The 15103-nt window shown below is 43.3% G+C and overlaps 1 long non-coding RNA gene across 5 annotated transcripts in view; it reads left to right on the top strand.

Annotated features, from left to right (window-relative positions):
• Window positions 1-15103, top strand: part of LOC144819292 (uncharacterized) — a 399821-nt gene that overhangs the window by 249216 nt on the left and 135502 nt on the right. For 2 of the 5 annotated variants that reach the window (XR_013607270.1, XR_013607271.1), the window contains one exon: window positions 10519-10705. The exons of the other annotated variants lie outside the window; for them this stretch is intronic. This is a non-coding gene — a long non-coding RNA (uncharacterized LOC144819292). The remainder of the gene's footprint in view (window positions 1-10518; window positions 10706-15103) is intronic. 5 annotated transcript variants of the gene reach the window in all.

Genomic DNA, 15103 nt, shown 5'->3' with positions numbered 1-15103 from the left:
ATCAGGAAACATCTATATTCATGATACCATCTATCATTTCATATAGCATCATTTGCTCGTCTCGAATTGTCTTGGAACGGGACTTAGGACTAGGAATACAAGAGGTAGCACACATGCCGCAAATCGCAGGGCCACATTGTATACAGAGGCAGCAACTGAAAATGATCATTACTGCAATACCTAGGAATGACAATACTTTCCATCCCCAAGCAGATATGATACTCCAGAGCCAACCGGACCATGTCCAGGTGCCTGGATTCTGGTGTAACTGATGGGCAATTTTATGAAGTCTGGTTATAGCTGAATAAACAGACGGCGCGTTATTAGGAATGAAAATGCAGCAACTAGATCCGATGACTCTACATGCTCCTCCTCTATCGGCCAGTATGACGTCAAGAACGAGACGATTTTGGAGCACGACAAATCTCATAGCAGATTGCTCTTCGGTTAAGTTACCTAGAGCAGAAGTAGTCTCATTCACTACTGCTTCAAGGGTTCTGGTTAGTCTACGGATTAACTTACTATTCTGGACAGGTCCTATAAAGAAGAAAAAACCTTTATTGAAATCTGTATATTGTTCTAGAGCAGTTTCAGTTTGATCGACAATTGGGGACTCGATCTCCCTTCTATGTCTGACGTGTACTAGATGTGTGTTTCTGTGATAATCAGATGGGGCTAGGAAAACTGGTGGCAGTAGGAAGGCAATGTAACAGGTTCCATCCCAATCGAGGGGTAGACGAACATATGCGGTCTGACCACAAACAAAATAAGAATGACGTGAAGCTTTGAAAATAGATTTCCCACTGTCACTATACTCGACAATAGTAGTACAATCACTATGTCCTACATGTGTGGAACCATTCTTTCTGACACATAATTCGCCATTGACTGGTAGTACTGAAATAGCAGGCAAGTCTGGAGTAGTATCAGACTGAACATTCAGGACCATAAAATTCGAAGAATAATTACCTAAAGTATAAACTTCATTTTCTAGATCTAACCCTGTTCTATGGGAGAGACCTTGCTTGTCTGGAAAACATGTTCTATTCAGAAGGGACATATCATTTGAAGATGACGTTAACGTGGACCATGCTCCACACGAACCATTATGTGAAAACGGATAAGGAAAGAGTGGCAGAACTCCCTTCGGTGTCTGGAAAGGGGGGAGTCGACCACACACCCAACAATTAGTGGCATTGCTGGTCTGGTGTGAATAGTGTAACATTCGGATGAATGTATTATTTCTCATAGCAAGACGATAGGATAACTCGTGAGGAGGCAGATCACTAAATGTGTGCTCTACTGTGGCATTAGAAAACTTATTTACATGAGAAATTGGAAAACATAAATGCAATGCATAACTTGTGCAGGTAACCATCAAACTTAGAAACAATAGAAAACTTAGAAAAATGATACATCGGATAGAGTTTTGACTAACTCTCTCACTATGGGGGTCTATCTCATACATGTCAGATACCTGTCTAACCGTTTTACCCGAGGGGGACTTAGACAATTAAACTGGCTGACTTATTTTACTAGACCGGAGTTTTAACTTATACTCCTGCTGCGGAGTTTTCTCTAACAGAGGAACTTTCAGTTCGGGATTCAAATCAATGTCTGGTTTAGAGTCTGGCTTCAGGCAGTCTTTAGAAATGGAACAGTCTTTAGAAATGTCCTTTATAAACGTCTTTTTCCGGACTCCATGGAATTTCTTGATATGCGACAGATGGACCCATCCCTTGCGGCCTTCCAACTTCACGGCCGTGCGGGTGGTCAGGAGGACTAGTCGTGGCTCCTTCCAACGGGGCTCCAGCGGACTTGAACGATCAAAGTTCCTTACGAGAACAAGGTCTCCTGGAATGACCTCGTGCGGTTTCACTTCAGTATTGTCTGGAAATGCAGCGGCAAGAGTGTAGGGCAGACATCAAGGAAGCTAGGTAATCTGTCAACATATTACTGGAAACATCTGTAATACTGCGGGGTCTAGGTCTACCCCACATGTTTGGGGGGCAGCCGAATACGACCTCATAAGGGGACAGACCTGATCTGGAATGTGCGACCATGCGCATGAAGAATAAAGCAACTGGCAGGGCAACTAGCCAGTCTACACCTTTCTCTTTACATGTCTTGGCAATACGGATTTTCAAGGTCTGATTATGTCTCTCTACGAGACCGGCTGCTTCAGGATGGCGTACACAATGGAACTTCCACTGGTACCCTAACAAAAGGGAAACATGTTTCATTAGCTCAGATGAGAATGGCTGGCCGTTATCAGAATACACGACCCTAGGGAGTCCATAACGGGGGAAGAATTCACGAACCAACTGCTTGGCAGTGGTCGCTGCTGTGTAATCTGGAACTGGATATGCTTCTGTCCACCTGGACAAAGCGCATACAACTACAAGAACATACTTGAAACCTCGACATCACTCCATCTGAATATAATCCATCTGGAGGACTTCAAAAGGGTGGTCAGGGGGTTGGAATCCACCTTGTTCCACCGGGACACTTTTACCTGGATTGAACTGGCAACATATCATACAGGTACGGACTTTCTGCTTGGCTGCAGCTCGTAAGTGTTTGTTGAACCAAAGGTTCTGTATACTGTCTAACATGGCTTTTTCTCCTAGATGTGCTGGACTATGTGCGGTGTTAATAATGACTTGAACCATAGAGTCGGGGAGAAACCATGTGGCTTTTCCCTTCGTCACCCATCCCTGATCTGTCTGGACCCCTCCTTGTTCAGACCATTTCTTGATTTCTTCGGGAGTGCATGTAACTGTATGTCTATGACATCTTGTGTAGGGTCCTTAACTGTCATACAAGTAGTCGGATCTAGAGTGAGTGTCTGTGTCGTGTTAACTGGAATGTCTGGAGTCTGAGCTGTAAGCTTGGCTGTTCGATCTGCTAGATCATTACCTTGGGAAATGACGTCAGTAACTTTCGTATGTGCCTTGCACTTCATAATAGCGATAGATGTCGGTAAATGTATTGCATCTAACAGAGCTTGAATGAGGAGACCATGCTGAATCTTGGTTCCATGAGAAGTCATGAAACCTCTCTCCTGCCAGAGTACTCCGAAGTCGTGTACAACTCCGAATGCGTAAGGTGAATCTGTATATATGTTCACTTTCAGGTTCTTGGCACATATGCAGGCTTGGGTCAGAGCAACTAGCTCTGCTGCTTGAGCAGACAGGGTGTCAATACGGTGTGTTTCAATAACTTCTGTATCAGTAGTCACTGCATACGCGGCTACTAGTTCTCCTGTACTAGTTCTCATACATGAACCGTCCACATAAAGTGCCAGGTCGGGATTAGGTAATGCAATGTCTGTCAGGTCTTGTCTTGGCTTTGTCATAGTGTTAACAACTTCCACACAGTCATGTGTGGCAGGATTTGAAGTAACTGACGGTAACAGTGTAGCAGGATTTAAAACGTTGCAGCGTCTGATTTCTATGTGTGGCTGGAACAGTGTCAGTTCATAACCTGTTAAACGTGCAATGGTCAAGTGCTGAGTCTGTGTTCGGTTTAAAAGAACTTCCACGGAATGTGGAACTTGTACTGTCAGGGAGTGTCCTAATACTATGGAATCACTTTGTCTGATAGCTAGAGCTGTAGCTGTGACTGACTTGAGGCACGCAGGCAGAGCCTGGGCTACTGGATCTAGTGTGCTCGAAAAATAAGCACAGGGCTTGTACTGTCCGGCTTGATCTTGTGTGAGAACAGATAATGCAGTACCATTACGTTCTGTGACAAAAAGTGTAAAAGGCTTACTGTAGTTCGGTGTTGCTAGAACAGGTGCTTGGCATAAAGCTTTCTTTAATTCATTAAAACTAAGTGTATGTTCCTGGGTCCAAGGGAGGACAGTCGATACGGCTGCCTCCTGTGTCGTTAACTGTATCAGTGGCTTGGCTAGAAATGCATACTGAGGAATCCATTGTCTGCAGTAAGAAGTAAGGCCAATAAAAGCACGTACCTCCTTCTGTGTCTTGGGCTGTGGAAGACTCGCTATTAACTGGATACGGTCTGGTGTCAACTGCCTACCCCACTTGGACAGTAAGTGGCCTAAGTAGATCACTTGCTGGACACAGAATTGAAGCTTCGAAGGGGACACCTTGTGCCCCATCTCGGCTAGGAAATACAGAACTGTAAGTGACGCTCGCTCGCAGTCACGTTCAGAACGGGCTGTGATCAGTAGATCATCGACATACTGGAGCAGGGCAGTGTCAGCTGGCATGTGAATATTGTCTAGTTGTCTTTTAAGTGCTTGACTGTAAATACTAGGACTTTCTGTGAAACCTTGAGGAGCTCGTGTGAATTTATAGCTCCTTCCATTTAAACAAAAACCGAAAAGGTACTGGCTGTCTGGATGAATGGGAACACTGAAAAATGCATTCTTGAGGTCTATTACAGTAAAAAATGTAGCTTCGGGATCAATAGCTGTCAATAAGGATGAAATATCTGGGACTACTGGATACTGGGGTATGATACATTTATTAAGTTCTCGAAGGTCAATCACTAATCGATATACTGGAGGTGCATTTGGATCAGTACGTTTCATGACTGGAATGATAGGAGAATTACATACATTGGAGTCAGTTTCTACAACCACTCCTTGAGCAATGAGCTCATCAATAATTTTGGATAAGGCTGCTACAGCCTCAGGTGGCAATCTGTACTGTCTGATTCGTGGCAAGACTATGCCTTGCTTGAGAGTCACACGATGGGGTGTGATTTGCATAAAACCTACATCAGTTGGACCTTGCGCCCATAAATGCTGCGGTACATTTGACAATCTTGGATCAAAATCACGTAATACATAGTGACCTTTAAAGTCCCTTAAGAACAATCGGATTCCTTCTGGGGAACAGCAAATTACTGCACCTAATTCTTTCAATGTTTTAATGCCTAACAAATTTTCTGGACATGATTTTGTAAGTAATAAATCAGTAGTTCGGGACAATGGACCAACTTCTAGAGTAACTGGCTTTGATATCTCGTTTACAATAGGCTTTCCTGAAAATCCAAGGGAAACATTTCTAGAGCCTGAGAGCGGAGCCCCTGGAACCTCGTCATGACTGATAGTAGTCCTACTTGCCCCTGTATCAATCAGAAACTTTCTGTCTTTCCCTAATACTTGACTGTGTACATAGGGACCCTCTTGATCTACAGGTATCTCGATGAGAGGCAGGCCTACCTCCCTCTCTAGGCTGTTTCATGAATACTGTTGATACTCTGGATACTCTGTCTGGGCATACTGGTACATCTGCTGTGTAACATGCTGTGTTGCAGCGATAGGCTGCGGTGCTGGAGCTGTCTGTTGTGCATTCTGTGGTGGCTGAGAAGTCTGCGAAACTTGTTCTTGTCTAGGCGGACGTGGTCTTTCTTTAGTTTTACCAGTTGCTATGTTATGTTTCAGAACTGCACACTCGTTTATAAAATGACCTGGCTGTTTACAATAATTGCATGTCCCTTTAACGGGAGCTGCAGGATGACTGGCTTGATTCGGACCCCTCTTCTGACTGTCTTGTGGAACAGATTGTGCAACTAGTACTTTCATTTTCGTATCTTTCATACGTCTTCTTTCGTGTTCTTGCTCTTCCCTGATTCTGTTCTGGTGATACTGGAGCATCTGTAACATTTGTGACGGGGTACTAGCTTGCCAGGTACTTTCGACTTTCAAAACTCGATTTTTAACTTGTGGGCTTGAATTCTCGACTAGTCTAGTAACAAAAAGATGAGGGTATGACTCGCTACCTGTCTTCAGACCACTGTTGATAATGAAACATTTTTCAAATCTAGAATAAAAATCACTAGTGTCTTCATCCTGTTTCTGTTTACATGCTGAGATTGCATCCCAATCTTCCTTTTTCGTGGCTAGTAACCTTGGCAAAACTTGTATCAATAACTCGGGCAATTCTTTACATTTATCCCCAAGACCGGTACCTGGTACTCGTATTTTATCTTCAGCTTCTAGAGCTGTCCAATCAATCTTTTTCTCTCCCACCTCCCATTCTTTTTCCTTGAGTTTTTCATATACCCCTGCGGGCAACAGGACCTTTAACATTTTAATGACATCTGGATACGTGTATTCTCCCATACGGAGCATGTCTTTTAATTCTCGATGGAACCCTGCTGGATCTTTGTCGTGACAGGGAATTAATTTCTTCATCTCTAAGAGTTCCATCTTTGTGATAGGGGTGTAAACAAATACTCGTTGCATTTCACCACCCGCTGTCCTAACTGGGTGTACTTCTCGTAACGGATGCTGTCTGTCTATGTAAAATGATTTACTTTCTGGAGGTGAGACATGACCAAAATGCGGATTCAGAAACGTTCTATATTTGTGGCGCTGTTCTAGAATGACGCTAATTAAATCAGTACCTAAACCTTTCCATTTATACTGGAGTAACTCGTTCAGAACATCATGTAACGGACCTGGATCAGAATGCTGACCCTCATACAGTGTGATGAGGTGCTGGATCATATACATACCCACCAGGCGCTGCTCGGCTGGGGGCAGTTTCAGAAACATTTGTGCCACTATTTTGTCTGGAAAAGTGGTAGAATCAGTAGCCCATCGGACTGCTGATCGGGCTAGTTCTTGTTCATGCATGGTACTAAGTTCACTATAACCGATTCGTGATTTCAGAATGTGATCGGTAGCTTGAAATACTTGTTCAAGAGAACCTTGTTCTGGTGCTGGAAGATGAAAAACTTTCTTGTGTTCTAGGCGTGAATGTCGGTCTGGAAGTCTAGATCTACCTACATACGCTATTCTGGCGGTATTCTCGTCTTCTACTTCTTCAGTATCAGTGTTGTCTTCTTTCTCGCTTACTTGTGCTGCTTTACGATTGTCGTGTAACCTTATTATTTCCTTACGAATTTTCTTGTACATACTCTCTATACTACTGAGTGTCTTGTGTCTACCCTCGGCTATATTATCACTCCACCTTGTCAGAACTTTCATTTCGGTCGGATCTTTAGTCGGACAATCTTGTTCCCTTATTAAACAATTGATAAAAAATTTTAATAGCATGAGCTGAGTCTCAGCTTTCCTTAGAGACATGATTTCGCCAATACTTTCTGGATCGTCTCCTGTACGGATGAAACGATATATTCTGTCTAGATCTTCTTTCATATTCGGTAGGGTGTCCAAATACTCGGTCACCCGTCTTACGCGCAATGAATATATAACCATATTATCATCGCCTGGGACTGGATCATAACGGCATTCGGTAAGAGCTCGCTTGATATCTGCAACGGACTGATATTTGGGCGTACGCTGTAACGCACGTTCATGTAACTCGACTAACGTTACACGTTTGTGTGGCGGCGGGGTACCAGGAGGACCTCCCCCCGCGGCCCCTAAACTGGAATCGTCGACTGATACTCTTCGTGCTGGCAGAGTGACCGATGTAGCGGGAACTTGTACTATGGGCTGGACCGGGGGTACCGTAACAGGTGCTGTAACAGGTGCCCCGGTGGCTGGAAGAACAGGAATTACATTATTTACAGGAGCTGGTGGAGCAGGATTTGCATATTCTGGGACTGTGTCGTCCAAATAGGACGAGAGAAAAATATCAGCTGCGGTCGGTTTGTGACGTAGCTTAATCGGAACTAATGGCGGCGGAAAATTACATGGTGCTTCCGGGGTTGCTTTCGGCAAGCCCTCAGCAAGAAGAGGATACATACCCTTAATGAGGGCATTTCTCTGTCTGTCTGACTGTTCGGCTTTAACTCGTTCACCTACTTCGATTAATTCCCTTTCTTGGGCTCTTTCTGAGGATTCTCTACTTAACTCAGACTTTCTGATTTCTTTCTCTGTTCTTTTGTGAGATTCTTTGCGCCATAACTCGATGGCATCTTTCTGGGACTGTCTGGATTTCTTTTTCCATAATGCTTCTTCTACTCGCATGATGCACTCGGCATCCCACGTACCTGATACAGGCCATCTATATTTCTCTTCTAATTCCTTGGTGTACTCTACCCATAAATCTAGATATAATATGGCACTTATGCCATGTTTATGATACATAAAATGACCTGGACTGTCCCTAGGCGGGACAGGAACTGCTTCCTCGAGCAGACCTTTTCTAGTTTTTAACTGACGTAACTTCGAGAACAGAGGCATAACTAGGCTAGAGTCTGGACACAAATACAATACACAATAAACACAATAATAACTTGAAAATGAATCATCCATACCACGACATTGAAAACACATGGAATAACATTTAAAATAACAGTTCGGACAGAATATTACCTGAAATACTGAGAACAGAACACATGAATTTCTCGAGAACAGAACTGACTAGAATTACTAGATGCACTGCTGAAACAGTACGAAACTTACCGGTCCCTTAAAGAGACACGTCAGGACCCGCATCCACCTAAGTGGACACTTCGTGTTGGATCTGTGTACCCAAACCCACGGACCAGAGACAAATTAATTGACCCTGTCTAGATACTACCCCAGCAACGGTACTCACCGGGCAGCAAGAACGGAAGGCCTCGGACTGGACTGGACTGCTACGACGACGGACGGACGAACTTCGGACTTTAGTTACAGGTGGGCCTCCGGATACCTCGGACCTTGGACTCTTGGCTTGGGCTCTGGTCGGGACTCGCCGCGTTCCTCCACCGCCTCGTCTGGATGCTGGACCGCAACCTCCGTCTCCTCCGTGGGCCTGAGGGATACTTGAAGCAGAAATATCTGCACGTGCACGGTATGGTTCCGTCACGGCTGCAGAGGATCAGGGGGCCTGCGTGGCTTCTCCGGCACGTGGGGAAAGGGCAAGTGCCTGTTCGGGCGCCATTATGTGGTAAATAAATAATTAATTACCGGTTCTATTTTTGACTGGATACAATATAAACAGATAGCTCAATAAATAAGAGTCAAGATACGAGGTAGCTGAAGTTGACAGGCTTTAATTAAGCATAAAAGGACAGGAACAGGACAGCCTGTACGGGAATGGGATGGCAGCTGCCGGGGGCAGGAATAGGCAATTGGGGTAACTTTTAATAACAGTGCACAATATTTATAGTTAAACAAATACATTGCATTCAATACAGTAGGCGTAGCAGTAGGCGGAGTTTGTAGCAGTCGCGAAAGATAAGGCATAAAGTGGGTGTAACAAGAGGTGTGTACAGGGCGTATACATAGACATGTGATGCAAACGTAACAGAATATGTCATTAATGGGGCGGAAACATGGAGGGGGCTACCTGAGCAGCTGGGACCTCTAACCTAGTGGTGCGCGCAAACTGACAATGACGTGTTACTAGGGAGAACTGGGGGCTATGACTTCTGCGCTAGAAGAGGAGACTAAAGTCTGGAGTGTCAGAGCGACATGTACCTAAAGCCTATCTGGTATCTGGTGTTTAGAGAACATGTTGATAGAATCCAAAAGTTATCAGGGCAAAGGCTAACAGACATTAAGACTGGTGCATGCATAATTCTACATGTAGTGTGTGTGCGAGGAATATTCTTATGAATATTAATACAGTATTTCTCTTACATGGAGACATAAAGGCTAGACCATGACGGAAACTATTGATGCGATTCAGTAGCTTAGGAATGCAGAGAAGGAGGGCTGGACTGATAACTAGAATCATAACATACTCTTGGCAGACTGGGAGGCAGAGCCAGGCCGAGCCGGGCACTGCGAGGCATGAAAGTAAGTGAAGGGTCAGGGATACAGGTGGGGGCTGTATCGCTCCTCGGAGAGGGTTCAGGAGACAGGAGCTGAATCTGAGTCCGGGCCCTTTTGAGGCCTAGAAACGGGGATAATTCAATGAATTAACGTGCACACTGTAAAACGTGGCAACGTAGGATTACATAGGCCTGATATTCGTTGTATTCACGAAAACTGGAAACTGACATACTAGAGATGGACACAACTGTAATTGCGTCTTTAATTGATCATAGGGGAATACATGCATATCGGTCATGCACATATAACATAACATGGGGAACACGTAGGCACATACAACATGGCAAAATTTACTTTTCCACAATCGATCCATCAATCTGTAACCCTCTTCTCCCAGGTGGCATGGTATTTAAAGACTTGTGTCTTAATTTATACCAAATAGATCACACACTTTGTTGATGGGATATGGTTAAATGTGACATCAACTCACTGTGGGATTTTCTATTACCCGAGTAATGGTCTACACCAACCCCACTTACACAACCAATCATAAGTAAGAATGTAATTCCTTAATTTCGACATCATCATTCAGGCCTTTGTTATGTGTAAATAAAATGCTTAACCTTGCCGACCACAGAGTAGAGACTTTGAGTAAATTTTTCCTGACTTGAGGATTCCATAACTTCGGTTTTTAAATTCCATGCACACCATTACTCAGAATAATTTACTATTGTTAGTTTTTGTTATAATATGTGGTGTTCTTTGATATGTCATGGTGGTAGTAATCTGTCCTCAGTCTTTCTAAACCTCTAATATAAATTAATATTTAGAACCAGCTAACTCTCTTTTTTCTTTCAATTTAGTTGCCTGTGATCCTTTTGATAAATCCTGCAGTTTGTGATCACCTTGGTGGGAGTGGGACCTCGCTGTGATACCCTCCCTTTTAGTGTACTACTACTACCATAAAGAAGGCACCTTGGGAAAAACACTAGTAAGGTGTTAGAAGATTGACAGAGGGAGCAGCCACCAGCCATCACCTCAACTATTCAGGTAAAATAACTTTCGGGACAGCTACTTTACTTAGTATATAACTAACTTGTACAACAGATGAGATAACTTAATTGTTTATCTATGTTTTTGAAGGCAATGTAGGGAATGGCAGCCTACACTCCTAAATGGAATACACTTTAACAAGAATAAAAAGACAGGCTTCTTGAAAAGTCATCAGTGCAAAGTCAAAGTAAAATAGAAAAAAACATCAGACATAAAGTGGATTATAAAAGATTTCCCCTCAACTAACATATATAAAAAAATATAAAATCCATCCTCCCTACCCACAACATGCTCACCCCTCTCCCACATCTTTCCCCAACCCCAGCCAATGTCCAAAATAAATTGTCCAAAAATGCCCTGCCCAAATGTCCACCCTCTCCACCCACAAGTCCCTCACACCAAAACAAAAAAAATAAAAAAAGAGCTAGTAGCGGACATTGTCTATGGAGGTCTCCAGATGCTGGATGCATGCCTCAAGGCATGCCATTCTAAGGCCCATGCATGCCAGCTCATGCAGCATGCGGCGATGGTGGAGCTGGTCTGAAAGGGGGGGGGGCGGCATGGCAGCTCCATGCTGGTTTGGCCTGGAGGCTGGAGGCAAAGGAAGGAGGATGGCCAGTGGAACTAGGCCCAGGAGCAGGGGGATGTGCTGGCCCTCCTGGTTCATCAGCCTCTGATATTGTGAACTGGTGGCCTCCGATCTCTGTCACTGGTGCCGGGCAGCGATCTCCTGCCGAAATGCTGGTGGTGGACCAGCAGGAGTAGGTATATCAAGAAATAAAAAAAATATTGTAAAGAATGCTCTGTGCAAACACTTGTTTTATTTTCATTATATAGTGGCACAGTACATTTTCTGGTCCCCAAGGGCTATTGGAATTTTTGATGTGATTAGGTAAGTCAGTCACAGGGACAGAGTGATTTTTTTTCCTGTAAAGAAATTCCTAAAAAAATAAACCACACTGACACTTTGTGTGGAAAAAAGAAAAATAACTGTTTAATGAGTAAGGCATCATCCACTATGGAGTTCAAGTATTCTATTCATGTATTTATCTTGAGTTTTATATAGCGCTGGCTAGACCCGTAGGTATCAGAGCACTTTACATAAGGATAAGCAAGTTGCAAGTTACGCATTTTACATAGGTTACACAATGAGGATCAGAGTTTCAGGCTAACATGTTACATTTGTTAAAAGAAATCAAAACTTAGTAACCAAAGAAAAAGGGCAGAGTTACAGAAAATTCATCATGGGGGGGGAGGGAAGGGAGAAAACAGGGAGATGGGGAGAAACTGCGCCCAATGTCTTGCTGGGTTGGTGAGGGCCAAGGTGATGAACCAGGGCTGATCTCCTTGCTAGCTGAACCACGCAGCTCCACCAGGTGTCGGACATAATGCTCGGACTCCGCTATCAGGATAGTGAACAAGTGTACTCAGACAGTGTCAGAGTAGCGTGGGGGGTTGGTTCGGTGAGAAACCATGGATTAGGAACACAAGGAACACAAGGAAAAGCGAAGTTGCAATGTACAAAAATTACATTTTAGTTGCACAATGAGTACACAGTAAAAAGCAAGTGTTACTAGTGACTAGCGGATAAGGGTGACTTGTAGTGTAGTTCCTATATTCCCAATAGGCTCTGCGCATTGGAATAATATAAACAGCAGTGGAGACGTAGGACTGAGGTCGACTAGGTCTCTACTGACCATATTAGACTTAATTAGTTTTGCCAGCTAGCTCAGAGGTCACTAGAAACTTTCTCGAGTAAACAAGGAGGAGTTTAACTTCCCTGGATAGACAAGAAGGGATTAGCTTCTGACAACCATATAACATGACAACTTTGCTCCCTCAGAATAAAGAGTGTATCTCTAGAGTTGTGTGAAAACAATAGACAGTTATTTCACTGAGTCAATCGTGCGTACTTAGTTTCACCAGAGTGCAGAGAAATAGAGAGACGGGCGTTTTCAATAAAAGGTGTTATTTATTGAGCAGTCTTCTTTCTCATGCAAGAGAAATGAATTGCCACAATTGCAATACTTAACATGAAGTAAAGTGCGTACAGTAAAAGGAGTATTATGAAATAATACTGTAAAAGCATTGATATGGTTTCTTAGCTATATGATGCTTTAAAATGGATAAAATATATACATACATAAAAACATTGACTAACGTACTCAACTGGTGCTTCTAATCTACGCCTACCCCAGTGTACCTGACCTAAGCCTAATACGTGGGAAGGAGTAAGTAAGTTGCAGTTTAAGTTAGGTTAGGTTTTTGCCAAGGATCTGAATCAAGAATTCTCTTAAAGTTTTAATCAGCTCCGTACCTTAGTTCTTAGAATGAAGGAGGTCTGGTATCTCTCTCTCAGGACTCGATATCCCAGCAACCCGCAAGGGCGGGTGGAAACACCGGAGCTGGATTTTCTCGACTGGAGAAAAAGACAGCGTCTCTCTCAGTGCGTCAAAAGGGAGGGGCGGCTTCCTTCGGCTCCTCGCATCAGCTGGGCTTCCGGGCAAGTAGATAGCCGCTCTGCTCCAAACCACCGTGTGCTTGCTTAAGGCAACGTTGGTATATTTATACCTGAAAGGTACCGGGTTTGACGTAAGGTTGGACATAAGACATCACCAAGAACTAGCAGTTCTTTCTGACTCTAGGAGTTCTTGTGCAAATCAAAACAAGAGCAGGGGGATTTCCCGGGCTGCTGGAGGCTTGGTTTGTTTAAAGATCGCGTTGTACTTTCTAGGAGTCTAGGGGAGTTGCCTTGCCGTATTTGGACTGCATGGGCTATTACTAAATATGGATATGATTCTTATGCCTCTATAAGGATATTATTTATTATAGCCATATAAGGGCATAAATCGGGAATATGGAATTAGGGTCCTAGATAGAAACACAACACCCACTCCACGAATTAATGTCCATCATTACTAAAAACTAAGCAATATTAAACATAACGATGCATGTGTGTTTTCCAACCCACCCCAAAATACATAAATTGCATTTGAAATGGTATATGGCAAATACACGAAAATGAGTATTGGTACTGTACGCTTTTCAAGCAGTGTTATCATTCAGTTAAATGCATATATATATATCAGCTGAATGAATTGCGAAAATTACACATGAAATGGCTCTGAATACAGAAAAGAAGGTCAAGACCATTCCATCACATATTTATACAAGGGCTGTACATGTGCTAGAGGCTGAGGTAAAATATTGTCTCTAGAGTTCCTAAAATAGAAGCTCTGTTCTCTAAGAATAGTTCTACTTTAAGCAGAGTACTTTGTGCCAGAAAAAGGGTAAATATTTTGGAAGTGAAAAAAAAATAATTTCGCTCTCAAGGGAAAAAATAGTTCCAATTGTTTTCAGTAGCTGTGTTTATGAAAAACTGAAGGCCGAATTCAGAGTTCAGGGAACGCTGTATGCTCGTTGTTTAAAAAAGTTATTCTTTTTGTTCAGGGGAGAACATCATTTCAGACAGACTTGCAAAAAGTTGGTCTACAACATCAGGTGAAAGTTCGACCAAGTTCGAAAATGCTGAAATTGTGCATATGTGAGAATGATTGCTATCATCAATGTCAGGATCATCAATGCTCACAGAAGGTTGTACCTGTTTGGTGCTGCTTTCCTCTCGTACTTCACCGCCACCTACTCGTAATGGGAAAAGTCTCAACGAATGCCGTCATCAGAATAGGTAACCGCTGGGGACAACACGATGCATGAGTCGTTACCAGACCTAGCAAAGTATCGATATCCATTGGTAGTGCTGACGGTAGTGTAAGACAGATGTCCAACACGCATTCTTCTCCGCACAGCATACATCGAAGCACAGGGAAGATGCAATTTTGCCAGATTGGTCTGAATGAAAGAAACCAAGTTGTACTCAGATCTCTTAGCCGGGCAAATCCGAGGACTTTAGTGATGCGGTCCCGGTAGCGTATAGCTAGGATCGTTTCTCCCATCGTTGCTGGAGTCTTGTCTGTGGCTTGGCTTGCCATATCGGAGCAGAAGGATCAAAAATAAAATTCCTGCTACGAGTCCCAAAAGAAGAGGCAGACCGCCAAATAACGAATGCACAAAATTCGGGATAATGCCCAGAACTGTTTCAAAGGGTGTTAACAGTCCCGAAAAAATTGTCTTAAATACATGTGCGATGCCTCTGGTATCAGACATGTTTAAAATTTGACCTAACATTTCTACGAAATGCACGGGGCAATTTGTTGATAATAGGGAATGTATCTCTGCTGCTGTCGTTGCAACTTGCAGTTCATACGTCTCTTTGGACGAGGTTAAAGGCACAGTTGTCTGTAAAAGAATTAATTTCATTCTGCTTAAAGTATCAATTCGAATAGAAGAGATATTCAAAGAAGGCCATATTGCTGCCTCCATGTCTGGATTGCTGTT

This window comes from Lissotriton helveticus, chromosome 2_1 (genome assembly GCF_964261635.1).
Source record: "Lissotriton helveticus chromosome 2_1, aLisHel1.1, whole genome shotgun sequence".
NCBI lineage: Eukaryota > Metazoa > Chordata > Amphibia > Caudata > Salamandridae > Lissotriton > Lissotriton helveticus.
Note: the sequence above shows the minus strand (reverse complement) of the source record. Positions and strands in the feature narration are given on the sequence as shown.